At 34.3% G+C, this 17,634-nt stretch overlaps 1 non-coding gene across 1 annotated transcript; it reads left to right on the forward strand.

Moving 5' to 3' along the window:
* The first annotated feature begins 4,477 nt into the window (after positions 1–4,477).
* On the forward strand, positions 4,478–4,551 carry TRNAN-GUU (transfer RNA asparagine (anticodon GUU)). The gene has a single exon. It is a non-coding gene; the product is annotated as a tRNA-Asn (tRNA).
* Positions 4,552–17,634: the final 13,083 nt, after the last annotated feature.

Here is a 17,634-nt window from a genome sequence, read left to right on the forward strand (position 1 = left end):
AGAACAAATGAAAGACGATGAAGCCTTTGGTTCCTTCGATGCAACTTTGGTGGCTGGTGAAGCATCCTCAGATTTTTTTTGATAGCATTTTTTTCGATGGCAATGGAGCCAAAATATCGGTCAGAAACTGGTTTGTGCTTTGCCTTTTGGGCATGACTGTTCATAATGCAAAAGGAAACTACTAAGAAACTGAAGAAATGCATTGTTTATCTTTATCAGCTGTTTCTCCCAATTTCTTTTTCGAGTCAAAAGCCACCTTTTCATAGACGGAGTCACATATATCGACATGCTAAACAAAAGGTGACCCCTTAAACATGTTTACAAAAAAATCTTATGAAAAAAATTTGAAAGTGTTAATTTTCGTTTGGGATATCGATTTTTTAATTTTTCTCACAGAGCACAAAACAAATCGATGAGGCTGTTGTGGAAAGTGTTCAGTAGTGTTTTGTGCCTGCAAGTTAATGGCATTTCTGCTGTGCAACTGTCAAATTCAATAAAAGTTACAGAATTAAAAGCTTCTACACTCAGAGAAAAACGCCGTTCTAAAATCCAGCACTACCGGACTCAATTCAAGCTTTTCATGTTCTTACACTTTTGTTCTTGAAAAACGAACGACCTGTTCTTAAAACAACAACCTTGTTCCTGAACTGACACCATTTTCTTGAAAAGAGAACGGCTGGTCTTAAATTATGAACAAATGTTCTATTAATGGGAACGAAACGGTTTAATTCGTGTGCAATACAATGTTAAATACAACATTAGGCACAGACTAACGAGCAATTGTAGTGGCCCAGCTGCTATGATGTTGCGGTAGCGATCGTGTGGCACGAGTTCGATCGCCGTTAAACTATAAAGTTTTTTAAAACAATTTTTTTATATTCTATTTTTTAACTCTTATTTTTCGTTCAGCTCCATTCACATATGCACAGGTAATTCTCAAACTTGTTATGAAATGTTTTAAATATATATTCAGGTTGCATCATCAATTAAGAAAAATTTCTTGATACGAGAAATATATGAAAAAATATATATTATGCGTTTTTTCAAACCTTTTTGGAATTTTAATAATAATTTGTTTCGTTATTAATATTGAAATGAGCACAGAAGGTTGACACATCAATTCCAAACTGGTCATAAAATACGAACGGTGTGCTTGGAAAAACTGTTCTTAAAACAAGCCCATCGGTCACGAGTTAAGAAAAAACGTACTTAACAGACTTTGGTCAATGAATGTTCTTAATTTTGAATTTATTTCGTTCGTTTTAGAACGATGTTTTCTCTGAGTGTATATATTTCCGGCCTGCACTAAAGAGTTTAATCAGAAAAAGTTAGTCTGCTGATATTATTCCATCAATATGAAGAAACTTTTGAGTAATTTTAGCTACAATGATTATATCAAAATATTGAATATTTAAAAAATGTCAGTGTATATAATTTAGAATACTAATTATCTTAACCCAATGAATATTTTCATTGTAAGTAAGGCAAAAATATTTTTTGAAAGCGATAACTTTACAAATGCTCAACGTAGATCTTATACAAACGCTTTGTGCCGAATTATTCCCGTTGGAGATCAGAAACTTCAAATGTCATCAAAATTCCAATACTACTAAGTTGACACTTTTAAAACTTCTCAATGGTTAATCTGAGGACTGTGGTTAGATTCAATAAATGTGAGTTTTGAAATGTACATTTTGCTCTAACACAAATTATATGGAAAAGGTGTACATTTCAAAACTTGCATTTACTGAATCTAGGCGATAGATGGGAAAATTGAATCGTGAGTGAGGTGCACTGGTAAGAGCAAAGAATTAAATTATAAAAAAATTTGGTGCACCCGGCTATTGGGAAGAATTTTTTTACATTTAGATTGATTTTATAATAAAATTAATACAACCGAGCTCTGGAGAAATTTAGTTTAAAAATAAGATTTTTATGTAAATAAAACGAGAACTAGTTTGGCTTGTGTTTTCCTCTAAGGTTTTTCGTTAAAACAATTATTTATATAAGGCTTTTTGTTAAAATGAAAATGTGTGTGACTTTATACTTTACCACACCCTAAAATTAAAGATTTTACAACGATTTCGCCACATTCGTGAATTGCCGAATTATTTGTAAGCCAATTGAAACTACAAAAATTTGGTCCATTTCTTTGAGATTTGGTCCTTTTTTTTGATGAATTTTGGTCCCAAAGGAAAACATGGTGTGGCAACCATAATTCTATAAGCTTTTGAAAATTTGTTCAATTATACGGATTTGCATGTATAACAAAAGGCTGCTTTACTTTTCCCTACGCTTTGGTATGTGTTGTTATACTTTGACATACAATAAGTCTATGGATTTGTAAAAAAAACTGAAAATTGTAAATTAAATTGAATTTTGTTATGCCAACACATGCAGTTTAGGTATGCTAAATGATTTTTAATTTTTTCTTGATTTGTTTGAAAATTGAGTTGACAGTTTGGCAGAGATTATAAGGATATAAGTTTAATGTTGTTGTTTTTGTTTACTAATATCGTTTCAAAGAAAATTTGTAACTAATTTATGAGAGTATTTGTTTATTTAGTTTATGTTGAGAAAAGTTATGGGAAAAGAATTCCCAGAACTTTAAATGTAATTGAATTGAGATATGAAATGCAAAAGGAATAGGGCAATTAAATCTCTTTGATCCGCCCTAAGTTGGGCGCTCACATGTAAGGACTATGTTGAATGATATTCTGAACTTAATATATATGTTTCACATACGCACGTACATATATACTAGTAATGCTTAACTCCCCTTCCCCCTACTGAAATGTGGAATAAATCAAAATCATACTTGACGTTAAACATTAAAGAAGTTTGGGTTATCTTTTCCTGCTTAGCACGACCTGATTCAAATTTGTCACAAAAACTCTAAACTTGCTGATATGGAAAATAACAATATTGGCAATTTATTCTATGTATGTAAGACTACGAGGATCAGGAGATCGAAGCTATTGCAGAGCGACGCGCCAATAACTGGAAAGTCGGTTTTCGTATACCGCAATATTTGTGTATTGAGACTCGGCTAATGAGTTTGTAGACCGCGTAAGGTTTGGCTTCTTATGCTATTCTACACTCTATGGCTGAGATCCTTTATGCCGAATATCTTCATAGTGCTTACGGAGCTGTTCTCTTATTTGCCTTGGAGGCATGTTGTTGCTGTTTTTTTTTTTTTTTTGTAACGAAAAGGACACTCCGCGAAATTTAATAAGAGTGTTATCGATGTTGATGGTCTTTGATTACTGGCTAGCCGGAGATTTGAGGTGAAGTAAGGTATTAGAACGGTTTGCCATGTATTCGCTACTGACAATGGGAACGATGTCGGGCATTATGACTATCCTTGGTTCGCAGTACAACACTTGCCAGTATTTATTTCACAGGAATGACAAAGAAGAACACTGACAAATTAGAAACTTTCTCCCGGCAATGGAATTCCTCATCGCCAAGGCATTGTAGCATCTGTATTCCGCCTGGGCCTCGGCCTTTGCGGGTATAGCCTTGTGATTGCTTCTTTAACCTCTGTGACGCTGATGGTAATGGAAGGCGCATCTTGTTTATGTTTAAGTGAGCTTGCTGTCTGGGAAGAACGGATTATATACTGTTCCATCGAACCGATGTCGAAGCAAAAATAAAAAGAAGGATAGACAAAAGTTACTAAAGCAGTTCATAGCGCTTGGAACCGCATGGAACCTGAGTGCGAAATGTAGATACGAGTATGTCAACTTTGCTCAAGTTAGCTAGTTGCTAGACGTTCATCCGTCAACTACAGATGGATATCATACCTCTCTGAATATATTGTTAAGCGAACAATTGCTAGGGAGCACAACTGAAATTAATAATAAAAAATTATTTATTAATTTACATGGAACTTATCATCTACATAATGGTGGTCCTCATAACTCAAATACAAAATTTTTCCGGTCTCACCTTTTTTAAGGTATACATTTTGGTCCGATAAGAGACGCACTGGGGTCAAAGTTACGATTTATCTATGGAAACTCTAGAACTCATAGGGCAATCCAATCCCTTGGTTTTGGGTATCGAAATAAATTTTAATTTTTCTTCTCCCTAGGGCAGTTTTAATTTTGATCTCTGTGACCCGTTAACCGTCTCCAATGAGGAACAAAATTTGTGTGTGTTATTGTTAACCTAGACATTTTGATCTGAAGGAAAGATACTGCAAACAATCGTTTGTTTGATTTATAAGAATCACCCTAATGTATGTACATGCATATGTATGAACGAGTATATACACATATGTTCGTATTTAATATGACTAGTCTCTTGATTCAACCCAACTGTCATAATAATTTATTAGATGCCTTAAACTATTACAGTATTTACATATCACAACGGTACAATAGAATATTAAACAAGCGTCACTGTTTATTTATCATTCTATGGATCTTTTTTGCAAGTTTAAATTAGCTACTTTAGCAACCGATTTTATATCGCCTCCGTGGCGCAATTGGCTAGCGCGTTCGGCTGTTAACCGAAAGGTTGGTGGTTCGAGCCCACCCGGGGGCGGTCCATTCTTTTACCATTTTTTATTGATTGTTTATATTTTTTCTCTTTAAATAACCGTTTGGACGGTTAAGCGCCAATTAAGTAAGTAAGTAAATAAATCTTATTTTGTTTGGCTTAGTGTCATTCCTCTTGAGGCTTAGAAAGGAAACTGCAAATAAGGTAGGGGCTCCAAATGAGACCCCACAAAACTTGCGGAACAAATCTAAGGAACCAAACTTTTTCTTTTTCCTACCTCACGTTATTAATTCAATAACTTATTAATAAAAACAAATTGCGCAATTATCGGAGAAAATCAGCAAAACTTACAAAAAAGTTTAACAAAACGACATATTTGTAAACATTGAAAGTAATTCGAATGTAAAAAGTACAAACAAGTGGGATGGGGTGTTTGAAAGATAAAAGCAGATGTACACACAAATTGCTAACATAATAACATATAAATCCATAATCGAGCTAGCAATTATTTATCAACTTTGACCTATTAAGGCTACACACAAAAAGAAAAAAATAAACAACAAAAATCAACAAACTGACTAATGAATTATAAAACGAAATCAAAACAAGTAAGGACGGGACTGCCTTGGGCTGTGCCGAAGATTTCATACCTTTCATGATTGGGGCTGAACAATAATCTTATCCCGTTCGTAATATACAAATAATCGGATGTATAAGATAAGAAATATATAGTGAACAGATGTACATACCTAAACGATTTTAAGATAAATATCAAATAATGGCAAAAAACCCCCTTATCTGAACGATCGGTTGTATGGGATATATATTATATATAACTCCGATCAAAATGATTTTTACAGAAAATCTTCTATAATATATTAGAATATATATCACCGAGTTTCACGTTTTTATATTGGAAACTATGGGAGAAATGGCCAAAAATGTTTCCATCTGAACGATCGGTTGTATGGGATAGGTATATAGCATATACTATATACTATATACATATAGCTCCGATCAAAGTGATTTTTTCAGGAAATGTTTTATGATTTATTAGAATAAATATCACCAAGTTTAAAGTTTTTATATTGGAAATTAAGAGAGAAATGGCTTAAAAATCGTTCTATCTGAACGATCGGTTGTATGGGATATATTCTATATAGATCAAATCGAAATGATTTTTTCATGAAATCTTCTATGATATATTAGAATAAATATCACCAAATTTAACGTTTTTATATCGGAAATTAAGGGAGAAATTGCCAAAATTCTTTTTATCTGAACGATCGGTTGTATGGGATATATACTATATATAGCTCCGATCAAAGTGATTTTTTCAAAAAATCTTCGATGATATATTAAAATATATATCACCCAGTTTCAGGTTTCTACTTTCTAAATTAAGGGAGAAATGGCCAAAAATATTTTTATCTGAACAATCGGTTGTATGGGATATAACTATATATAGCTCCGATCAAAGTGATTTTTTTAGGATATCTTATATGATATATTAGAATATATATCACCGAGTTTAACGTTTATACTTTCTAAATTGCAGCAGGAATGACCAAAATCCTCTTATCTGAACGATCGGTTTTATGGGAGATATATGTTATAGTGGTCTGATCCTACCGTATCCGACAAATGTCTAATATAATACAAAAATACATCCTTGTGCCAAATTTCATTGATATATCTCAAAATTTGAGGGACTAGTTTGCGTTCAAACAGACAGACGGATGGACAGACGGACGGTCATGGCTATATCAACTCAGTTCGTCGCCCTGATCAATTCGATATACTTAATGGTGAGTCTATCTTCTATATTTCTCAACGTTACAAACATCGGAACCAAAGTTAATATACCATTTCATATTCATGAAAGGTATAAATATAAACATAAAACAAAATTACTAGTAGCTGGGAAATGCCAAAAAATATCACAAATAAAGCATTACATCTACAAGTTAACACGTAGGTAAGAAAGTCCGTGCACTAAATAAGAAAACAAATTTTGGCAAAATTTAACTTTATTCACTAATATTGTCTCTTTTGAGAGTCAAACAATCAGTCCAACGAACATTCCAATACCTTTTTATACTCAGCTGAGCAGGGCTCACATAGTATATTAATTTTGTTCGCATAACGGTAATCCGTAACGGCATGAACTAATCGAGATAGATATAGACTTCTATATGTCAAAATGATCTGGGCGAAAAAAGAAATTCATTTAGTCATGTCCGTCCGTCCGTCCGTCTGTCCGTTAACACGATAAATTGAGTAAATTTTGAGGTACCTTAATGAAATTTGGTATCTTAATGAAACGAAATCGGACTATAACCACGCCCACTTTTTCGACATCGAAAATTTTTAAAAACCGAAAAAGTGCGATAGTTCAATACCAAAGACGGATAAAGCGACGGAACTTGGTAGGTGGGTTGACCTTATGACGCAGAATAGAAAATTAATTTGGCAGTCGTTGAAGATATCATGATGAAATTTGGCAGGAACTTTACTCCTATTACTATATGTGTTCTAAATAAAAATTTAAAAAATCGAATGACGAACACACCCACTTTAAAAAAAAAATTTTAAAGTCAAATTTTAACAAAAAATGTAATATCTTTACAGTATATAAGTAAATTATGTCAACATTTAACTCCAACATTTGTCTCCAAAGCTGTCAGCTGAGTATGTAATGTACGGTTACATCCGAACTTAGCCTTATTTACTTGTATGTAGAATAATTTGTCAAAGCCCTCAAAATACGCTTCAGTTTCGGCTACTACTTTTTTATCTGACCCTAATACGATTCCACGGAGCTCGTTTTTGAGATTGTTGAAAAGGTTCTAATCGCTGTGGAGCCCGATTTAGAGAATATGGTAGATTGCGCAGTAATTGAAACTTTTTTCATTGTTATGAATGACTTGTGCCATGAAAGGATTGAAGGGGTTGATAAGCGCAATTCATAGCTTCCGCAACCCAATTGTCAACCTCACATACGCGAGACGAATCCTGTTATAAATTACATGTATCATGCACATATTAAAAAGGCGGGCTCTATCGACCACAAGTTCCTCATGAAACTAGTTTGTCAGGCCGCAGGGTGGCCTTTTAAGCACGAGGCGGTCGAGCTAATACCTTAATGGTGTTTATTACCGGAAGGTACCGGATCAATATCTGGCAAAAGACGATTTACAGCGATAACACACTCCAAAACCTACGGGGAGTATCCTTATCGCTACAACAACAACAACTTTTAACACGGTGCATTATCTTGCTGGAAGAAATAATGCGGCACAACCTTCTCTTCATAAAATATGATGCATACGTTATTTTTTGATATTTTCACGATATCAGCAATGTCACATAATTTAGTTTTACTATAGTTTCGAGAAGTACGAATGTGGTGAATCCTCGTTGTATGTACAACGGCGTTTAAATTCAGTAAACCAAAAAAATATGGCTCATTTTAGCGGAGCAGAGTCTCCATAATGATTGATGTTGGTAGGGCGCATGCATCAGCTTTTTTTCAAAATATAATCGAACGATTGCATGTCCATCGATTGGAATCTTAATGTTCTTTGCCCAGTCCACAGCAAGGGGAATCCTGCAAACTGTTATTTGCATGAAAGATGATGCTAGGAAAGAATTTTAATCGAATTCTACCTACGAAGTAGAGGAAGAAGACAGCCTTCATCCAACTGGAAGGACCAGGTGGAAAGCAATTTGAATTCCTTTGGTGTTACAATTTGGCGCCAGTCAGCACAGCGAAGAAGTGTCTGGCGCGCCTTATTGGGCGGCCATAACCTTTTGAAAGGTAAACTTGTCAAGCCATTGCTGAACTTAAAATGAGACATGAAATGTGAAGTTTGAAGGTTCATATTTTCTAAAAATGATATGGATTTAATCATAATGGCGCCATCTGAATGTCTAAAGACTTTTCTACCCGCGTGTAAGTTAGAAAGTTAAGCAACACAAAATAATTTTCTGTACAAAAATCAATCAAACAAAAAAGTATTACGTCTTAATTATGGCTTCATTAGTGCGAATTGAGCAAGGAACTAAATTTACCACGCAGCCAAAAGCTGGCGAAATATAGCGTTGGCAGAACCTTAACTTCAAAGACACCACCTACTAAACACCCCCTTCTAAGTCTACACAAAATTGTATAGCAAAAGTTGGAATACGCAATTCCAAAACGTTATTGCTTATAAGTTTTTTTAAGGCACAAAAGAGCCATAACACAGACAAGCAGAACAGCTGTACGAATAGTGAAAGTATTATACAATTTAATAGCAAAAAGAAAAACAAAAACACTTACAGAACTGATTACGCACACAACAGGCAAAAAAAGAAATACAAATCAGCAACAAAATTTTTGGACAACCATAAACAATAATGAGTTTCTATCGTCACAGACGGCTTGCCAACAAAATTTGCTAAGTACAAAGCGTAAGCGAAAACTTAGGAAAATTAGTAAAAAGCGAAAAGTTTTTTATGCACAGTTTGTAAGAAAATTTGCTGAGTGGTTCATACTGGAGCTTTAGTTTCTTTGTTAAAATAGGTTGAAAGAAAAGTTTATGCTTTTTATCAGGCTTTCAAGCAGCGAAAAATAGAAACATTTTGTTAATAATGTAATTTTGTTAGTGGTGGCATGATGCTGATATCGATAGCGATTGCGCACCGAAAGAAGTGGGTCCCGGAAGATGCATGAGCAAACAAGTAAGGAAGGCTAAGTTCGGGTGTAACCGAACATTACATACTCAGCTGAGAGTTTTGGAGACAAAATAAGGGAAAATAACCATGTAGGAAAATGAACTTTAATGCGGAATAATTTAAACAGAGCAAGAAAAGAGTTTTATGGAAGCCAGATAGAACAAAATATCGAATCTAGTGCTAAAACATGGAGAGTTCTTAATCAGATTATATATGGGCAAAAGGATGCATCGTCTCTGGAAATCTCACAAATAGAATACAATGATAAAGTCTTAACAAAACATTCTGAAATAGCCGATACTTTTAATAACTATTTTATAAACATTTCAAACACTGCGGAAAACTTTGAGTACTCCCCAGAGCCCGTGGCTGAAATACCTCATCGTTTTGATGTGAGTCACTGCAATATCGATGAAGTAAGCCGTGCATATTGCAGCCCTAACCCAAGGTCGGCCAACGGGCCCGATGAAATTTCTTGTCGAATTTTATAAATCGATGTTTCTAGAGTGGTTAGTATCCAGATGAATTGAAAATCGGGTCTGTAATTCCAATTCACAAATCTGGAAGCAAGGCGGTTTGCTCAAACTACAGGCCAATAACAAAATTGAGTGCAATCGATAAGGTTTTCGAAAGCATTTTGCTGAACCGACTCAAACATTTTATTAAAATTAACAATATAATAAGCGATAATCAGTTTGGATTTACCGAAAACTCGAGCACATTATCTGCCAGCATCAGTTGCACAGAATTTTTATACGAAATCTTAGATAAGAAAAAATATGTTGCAATGCTCTAAATAGATCTCAGCAAAGCGTTTGACTCAGTAAATATCTATATTATGATCCAAAAGCTTAAGGAGTTGGGAGTTAATGGCATTGCTATTAACCTCTTCGAAAGCTTTTTAACTAATAGAAAACAATTTTTCCCAATCAAAGATATAAAAAGCTCAATTAAAAATGTTAAATCTGGCGTTCCACAAGGATCGAAGTTAGCTGCCACATTATTTTTATTATATATAAACAACATATTTAAACTTGACTTGAATGGAATTCCGCAATTCTATGCCGATGACGGGACCTTTTTGTATGCTACTGATAACCTCGATGACTTCTTGGCTAATATGCAAAGAGATCTTAAGTTAATTTCACAATAGTTTCAGCATAATTTATTAAAAATTTATGTATCTAAAACTAATATTCAACAATTATAAAAATATACCCAGTTTGAATGATTTGAAGGGAATTTATCTGGAGCGCAGCTTTATTTCGAGAGTCGGCAATTTAAAGTACCTCGGAATTTGGTTTGATGCCAATTTAAACGGGCGAGAATATATAAACAAATTAAAAATTAAATTAATACCACTAAATTTTTGCTATTTATAGAAATCGAAAACTTATTCCACAAAAACACAAGTGGCTTCTGTACAACGCCTTGGTCATGTCATATATTAATTATTTAAATTCAATTTGGAAAAATTGTTCCGAACAGCTAACAAATGAAATACAAAGAATTCAAAATAAAATAATAAAAAACATTTTAAATCTGCCGCTAAGGACAGCAAGTGAACTGCTATACCAAGATAGGCTTGATGTACGCAAGAACTCCATCCTTCAAACTTTAATATTATTTTATAAAATTAAAAATAACTTAATAAAGCATAATTTAGACATTCCAGAAGAACCAACCCCAGAATATACACTTCGAGTTGGAATAAATATCAAACCACGTATCTTTCGAACGGAAAGATGTGCAAAATCACTAAGAAATTGTGGTGTTAAACTTATCAACAAACTTCCAGTTGAAGTAAAAATGCAAGAAATGTGCAGTGCTTTAAATTCGAGGTCAAACGGCTACTTCTTACAAATTTTGATTTTAATATCTAGATGCAAAGTACGTTCTACACTATATTTTTAATTATACTCATATAATATTAAATTATTAAGCTAAATTTTAGTTTTAATTAAATTTTAATTATTATTATTTCCTTACTGTTGTCTTTCATTCTAACCTCTCATAACAATTGATAACAAATAGAGTAAAACAGAAATAAGCTATTTTCTCTCGCGAAAACTTCGCTTTTTTTGAGAAATCTTGTAATAATTTTAAACTTTGATGTCAATAAAGACAAAAAAACCTAGGGAAACCCTGGAATGTGTTTGTATGACATAGGTATCAAATGGAAGGTATTAAAGAGTATTTTAAAAGAGAGTGGGCCATAGTTCTATAGGTGGACGCATTTTCGAGAAATCGCCATTAAGGTGGACCAAAGGTGACTCTAGAATGTGTTTGTACGATATGGGAATCAAAAGAAAGGTGTGGACGAGTATTTTATAAGGGAGTGGACCTTAGTTCCATAGGTGGACGCCTTTTCGGGATATCGACACAAAGGTGGACCAGGGCTGACTCTAGAATGTTTTTGTACGATAAGGGTATAAAATTAAAGGTATTAAAAAGTATTTTAAAAGGGAGAGGGCATTGGTTTTATAGGTGGATGCCTTTTCGAGATATCGCCATAAAGGTGGACCAGGGTGACCCAGAACATCATCTGTCGGGTACCGCTAATTTAATTATATATGTAATACCACGAACAGTGTTCCTGCCATGATTCCAAGGGCTTTTGATTTCGCCCTGCACAACTTTTTCATTTTCTTCTACTTGTTATGGTAGGTTCCACACCCAAAGTTGTTTCTAAAGTTATGTACATTTTGCGTCAAAAAACCAATCCAATCACCATTTTTCATCCCTTTTTCGTATTTGGTATAAAATTATGGCATTTTTTTCATTTTTCGATATCGAAAAAGTGGGCGTGGTCATAGTCGGATTTCGCCCATTTTTAATACCAAGATAAAGTGAGTTCAAGTAAGTACGTGAACTGAGTTTAGTAAAGATATATCGATTTTTGCTGAGGTTATCATGTTAACGGCTGAGCGGAAGGACATACGGTCGACTCTGTATAAAAACTGGCCGTGGCTTCAACCGATTTCGCCCATTTTCACAGAAAACAGTTATCGTCATAGAAGCTATGCTCTTACAAAATACCACAAGGATTGGTAAATTTTTGTTCGACTTATGACATTAAAATTATTCTAGACAAATTAAATGAAAAAGGGCGGAGCCACGCCCATTTTGAAATTCTCTTTTATTTTTGTATTTTGCTACATCATATCATTACTGGAGATAAATGTTGACATGATTTACTTATATACTGTAAAGATATTCAATTTTTTGTTAAAATTTTACTTTAAAAATTTTTTTTAAAAAGTGGGCGTGTTCGTCATCCGAGTTTGCAAATTCTTATTTAGCACACATATAGTAATAGGAGTAACGTTCTTACCAAATTTCATTATATCTTCAACGACTGCCAAATTACAGCTTGCAAAACTTTTAAATTACCTTCTTTTAAAAGTGGGCGGGGCCACGCCCATTGTCCAAAATTTTACTAAATTTCTATTTTGCGTCATAAGTTCAACCCACCTTCAAAGTTTCATCGCTTTATCCGTCTTTGGTAATGAATTATCGCACTTTTTCGGTTTTTCGAAGTTTTCGATATCGAAAAAGTGGCCGTGGTTACAGTCCGATTTCGTTCATTTTAATGAGTTCATGAGTGCCCAGGAACCTACGTACCAAATTTCATTAAGATACCTCAAAATTTAATCAAGTTATCGTGTTTACGGACAGACGGACGAACGGACGGACGGACATGGCTAAATGAATTTCTTTTTTCGCCCACATCATTTCGATATGTAGAAGTCTATATCTATCTCGATTAGTTTATGCCGTTACGGGTTACCGTTATGCGAACAAAGTAAATATACTCTGTGAGATCTGCTCAGCTGAGTATAAAAAGTGTTTCTAAAGAGTTTGGCCCGCGGCAGTGGTTTGGTAAACACCCTGAGTGTGTTTCTGCCAAGAAAAGCTTCTAAGTGAAAGTTTATTTAAAGGGACGGGACCTAGTCCCGCCAAATTGTAGGAAAAATTAAAAAGTAGCACGAAGCAAGTTGGAAGTGAAGCTCGGTCTAAACCTCCTGGGGTATGAATCGCGCCAGGTATTTACTTTTTAAAACCAAAATTATTGATGAAAGTTATTGAAATCTCTTCACTGCTTGTGATAGTTTCCTAATGCCCATTTTTCTTTCCAAATATATTCTCTAATTTTTTCGTCCCGTTAATGTTAGTTTTACGTATGTGTATATGTATACAATAAGTTTCTCCTTTACATAGCTTCATCATCTTTTCAAACTCTGAACATATTCGAGCTTTAGAGTAAAAATATGCTTGTGAGTAGCTTGGCTTATGCATAAATGTTGACTGGGCCTACATGGCGTATGATTAACCCAAAAGCGCAAACTTTTCACAGCAATGAAGAACGAAATAACATTTCGGAAAACTTCATGTGTATAGGTAAAAATAGTCAAGCAGGAAGAGCTCATTACTATAATAATGATACAGATAACTTCAATAACATTTGCACATATCTGCAACTATAATCAACATTTGTGAAAAACACAAAAAGAACTCAGAGAGAAGAGGAAGCTGACCTAAAACCTTTTTGTATGAGGTTAGCGACAGCAAAATTATTTAAAAAAAATATAACCGATAAATTAGTGATAACAAAATAGGCAAACAAAACTTTTATAATAATGACCGTCAAAATTAGATAGCAGTGTGCTGAGTCAAACCGAAGGGGAAGTGCTCAAAATAATCCCATTTATTAGTTGAGACAAAGAAAATTTATATGTTTGAAGGCTGTAATGTATAATGAATGACATTATCAACAAAAGTTCGAGTGCTCCAAAATTGCAAGAAAAAAGTTATTTTGGCACTTATAGGGAATGAGTAACAAACTTCTTTAGAACCTTAATATAGTCTTCTTTGGTTGGCAAGAATGATGACGTTGCAAAAGGGCGGCATATAAAAAGGAAGTATAAACATAAATACGAAACGAATAAAGGTGGGGATAAGGGAGTAAAAAATAGCAAACAAAGAGCCAAAAGAGAAAAGCAAGCAAGTAGTTTTCGATGTAATGAAAGTTAATTTCATTATAAAATTACTACGGGATTACTGGCGTGTCTTGTTACGAAACGGCCAAAAACGTTTGGGCACTTAAGCACCAATGACTGATGAACATGCATGAGTTTACGATCAACGACTTTCCAAAAAGATTTTGCTACCTTGCAAAAGTTGGTGTTAGCCAGGCTCTTGCCTTAGCTAACTAGAGGCTCACATCTACCGAAGCAGAGAGCTAATGGTTAGCGAAATCTCAAAACCTCTCTATCCACGTTCAATTTGCAGATGTGCAGCCCATGCAAAGAGCTCAGCGTAACGCTTTCCAAGGATATAATTATGCCTTGGCAACCACATAATTTGTTTCCAAAACGAGTTCGATGTCACTGCGAGTATGACTACTCCTAATGTGGAGGCTGATGATAAAACCAGTTTTACTCTCTGGGTTGCTGTGTTGGTGGAACAACAGACATCACCAAAATGTAAGTGGCAGTGCAACAACACTTACGTCGGCATTAAAAACATCCTTTTATCTTCTTACATTCGGTGAATATTCTGGGCAAGGCGGCTGGGGCAGTAAGTCCTTGTGTTCTGCACATTTCCTAATTCGACTTAGGCTGTTAACACTGGTGAGCACTGATATATCACATCACAAATATTTATTTATTGCATAGCATCCAGTTTTTCAAAACCTCATTCGCCGTTTTCTTTGATGCTTGCTGATAATTTTATCTGCTAATACTAAATGTTCGATCTGTTATTTCCCAACAATTTTCTATGCTTAACATCTCCACTTCATAAACTAATAATCTGTAGAAAAATATTTATGAATCAGTTGAACATAAAGCATAAAACAACAACAAATACACTACCACCTTGTTGTCTATTTCTATGTCTGTCAGCCTGCCTGCTTGTTTGTATGGAAAGGACTGAATTGCATAGAAATGTATTCAGCTCTGCTGCTATTTTAATCGTTTCAGTCTATCCACTTTGTCGGACGCTTAACTTGTGCTGCCATAAGCAAATGTTATGCTGTGCTTTGTAGCTTTGATCTCTTTCGTTTCCCAACCGTGAAGCTTCAGACAGCCTCAATTGAGTTTTGGGTATGCCTATGCCTGTTTGCTGAGGCTCTCTTTTATGTTTTCAGCGTAAGTTTTGTGGTAAGTTTTTTTTTTAGTTTTAGGTAGTACTTTTTTGTATATTTTTTATGAATATTCGCATAGGCAATTAAACTTGGCAATTTTGAATATCTGCAATGCAATTACTCAATATTAAGTGGAAAATTTATTGCCGTAAGTAAGTATATGTTGCAGAGTTCGATTTCTTTAACGATTTGCTGTTGGAATGTTTTAGAGAATTGTGGTGAGTTCGATAGCCGAATGCGTAGGATTATGGTATTGCACTGGGTTCAATTTGTCCCAACTATAAAGTAATGTTGTTGTTGTAGCAGTGCTTCACCCTTGTAATAGATACAAACACTCACTAATTGTCATCAACGTTTCTCTCCAGTTTCATTAGGGTTAAACCAGAGAGGTGTTAGAGGCTTTGGTTCTACATTACAATTAAAAAGATGGTTGGTATCATTTGAGGACACATTATAAGCGAGACATACATTGGGTATGTCATGCTTGATTCTGGATAAGTAAGAGTTTAAGCTAGATTGGTACGCGTCTTCCAGTGGAGGTTGCTTTCCTCAACTTCGAGCATGAGGTATTTGTCTTTAAGAACGGGGCTCACCGGGCAATCTCTGCATTAATAGTTCCATGCCTTTTTGTATATTTCCCCGAGAAGCTTTTTCTGCTCCTTCTCTGCATACGGGGGAATTCTTAAGTACCGACTTTCTTCATAATGCATACTGAGATGACTTCTTAAGTTTCGGGGAGGCGATACCTCATCGAACAGATATATATAGGTATGGCAAAGTTTCTGGGTACTCGCAGAAACTGTTTATTCGGCATTTCATTTCTCTCCTTTATGGAGAGTGTTATTGCCTCACTTTGTTGATTATTTTATGGAGACATAAGAATGCATCCCATCTAAGTTCTGACCGCGGTGTTTTGACAGGCCGGCAGCTTCTTCAAGCGTGTTTCTTTTAAGCTCAGCATATAAAGTAACCAAAGAAAACTTTATTGTTGTTTTAGGGGGAAGTACATGCAAGAATCTCAGGTCCTCCAGTTTGCATCGTTTGTTTAATTTTCAAAAAAAAAATCAGGAAAATTACGAAAACAATAGAACTACACGGCACACTAAAATAATTTCATTGCCACAAAAAAACATTTGAAGCTTTGGAAATCAGCCAAGAAACATTGGACGCGCAAATTATTTTCATGATTTTACTCATTTTCTCTAATGAAAATGTTTAATAAACAATTTCCGCAATGTCATCAAAAAAAAAGCCAAGTATTTCAAAAATATTGGACTGCAAAATAACAAAAAAAAAATATTTAAAAAAAAAAATAATAATAACAAACAACTAAATGTTTGCATGCAACTTTGTTATACTGAAACAACAACAACTATAGCAATAAATTGAATGCAAAACTTATTGTGAAACCAAAAGATTCCATTAAAATGTGAGGTTGACAATTGTGACGAAGAAACTTTTTCAATTAAAAATCTTCAACCGAAAACAATTCCATTCCATTTATTTATGCAACAAATAACAATTGCAATGGAAAAGTAATAATTATTTGAGTGGGTGTGCAAGAGGTAAAGAAGGCCTATAAGAAAAGTTGAATGGAAAGGGGTTAGAAAGGGATGACAAAGGCCAAAGACAAGCGCTTATCTGAACTATATATAAGCGTAGAAGGCGACAATTTTACTAGGAAAATTGGTATTTTATGAAATAAAAATTAAAGAAACAACAACAAGTTTGGGCGGAATTAAATCTGACTGTATTGAAATCCTTATGAATGTATCGGAATATAACGTCACTATAATTTGATTCTGGTTTTTAATACAACTTACTTTACTCAATAACGTAAGTGGTTATACCGGAAGGAATAGACCATCAGCCTAGATGCTGCCTATTTAAAATGAGCGAAGTATATAACATTTTGGAAAACACAAAAAACCTGATTATTTAGTAAATAGACCACCTAGTATGTTGAATTTTGATGTGTGAATTGATATTTTTGAAAATGGGTGTGGCACTGCCCACTTGTAATAAAATCAATTTTACAAATACTATTAATAATGAATCAAAAACCGTTAAACCTATCATAACAAAATTCTACAGACGGACTGATTTTACTATAAAATTTTTTTTGAAAAATTTGCGAAATCGATCAAGGACCACGCCCACTATTATATAACATATTTGTGAAAAGGTCGTGGATGAATAAAATAAGCCATATCTTTGCAAAAACAAGTTTATATCAATGGGTTTTTATTTCCCAAGTAAAA

The sequence above is a fragment of the Eurosta solidaginis genome, chromosome 3 (assembly GCF_040869045.1).
Source record: "Eurosta solidaginis isolate ZX-2024a chromosome 3, ASM4086904v1, whole genome shotgun sequence".
NCBI classification, from domain to species: domain Eukaryota; kingdom Metazoa; phylum Arthropoda; class Insecta; order Diptera; family Tephritidae; genus Eurosta; species Eurosta solidaginis.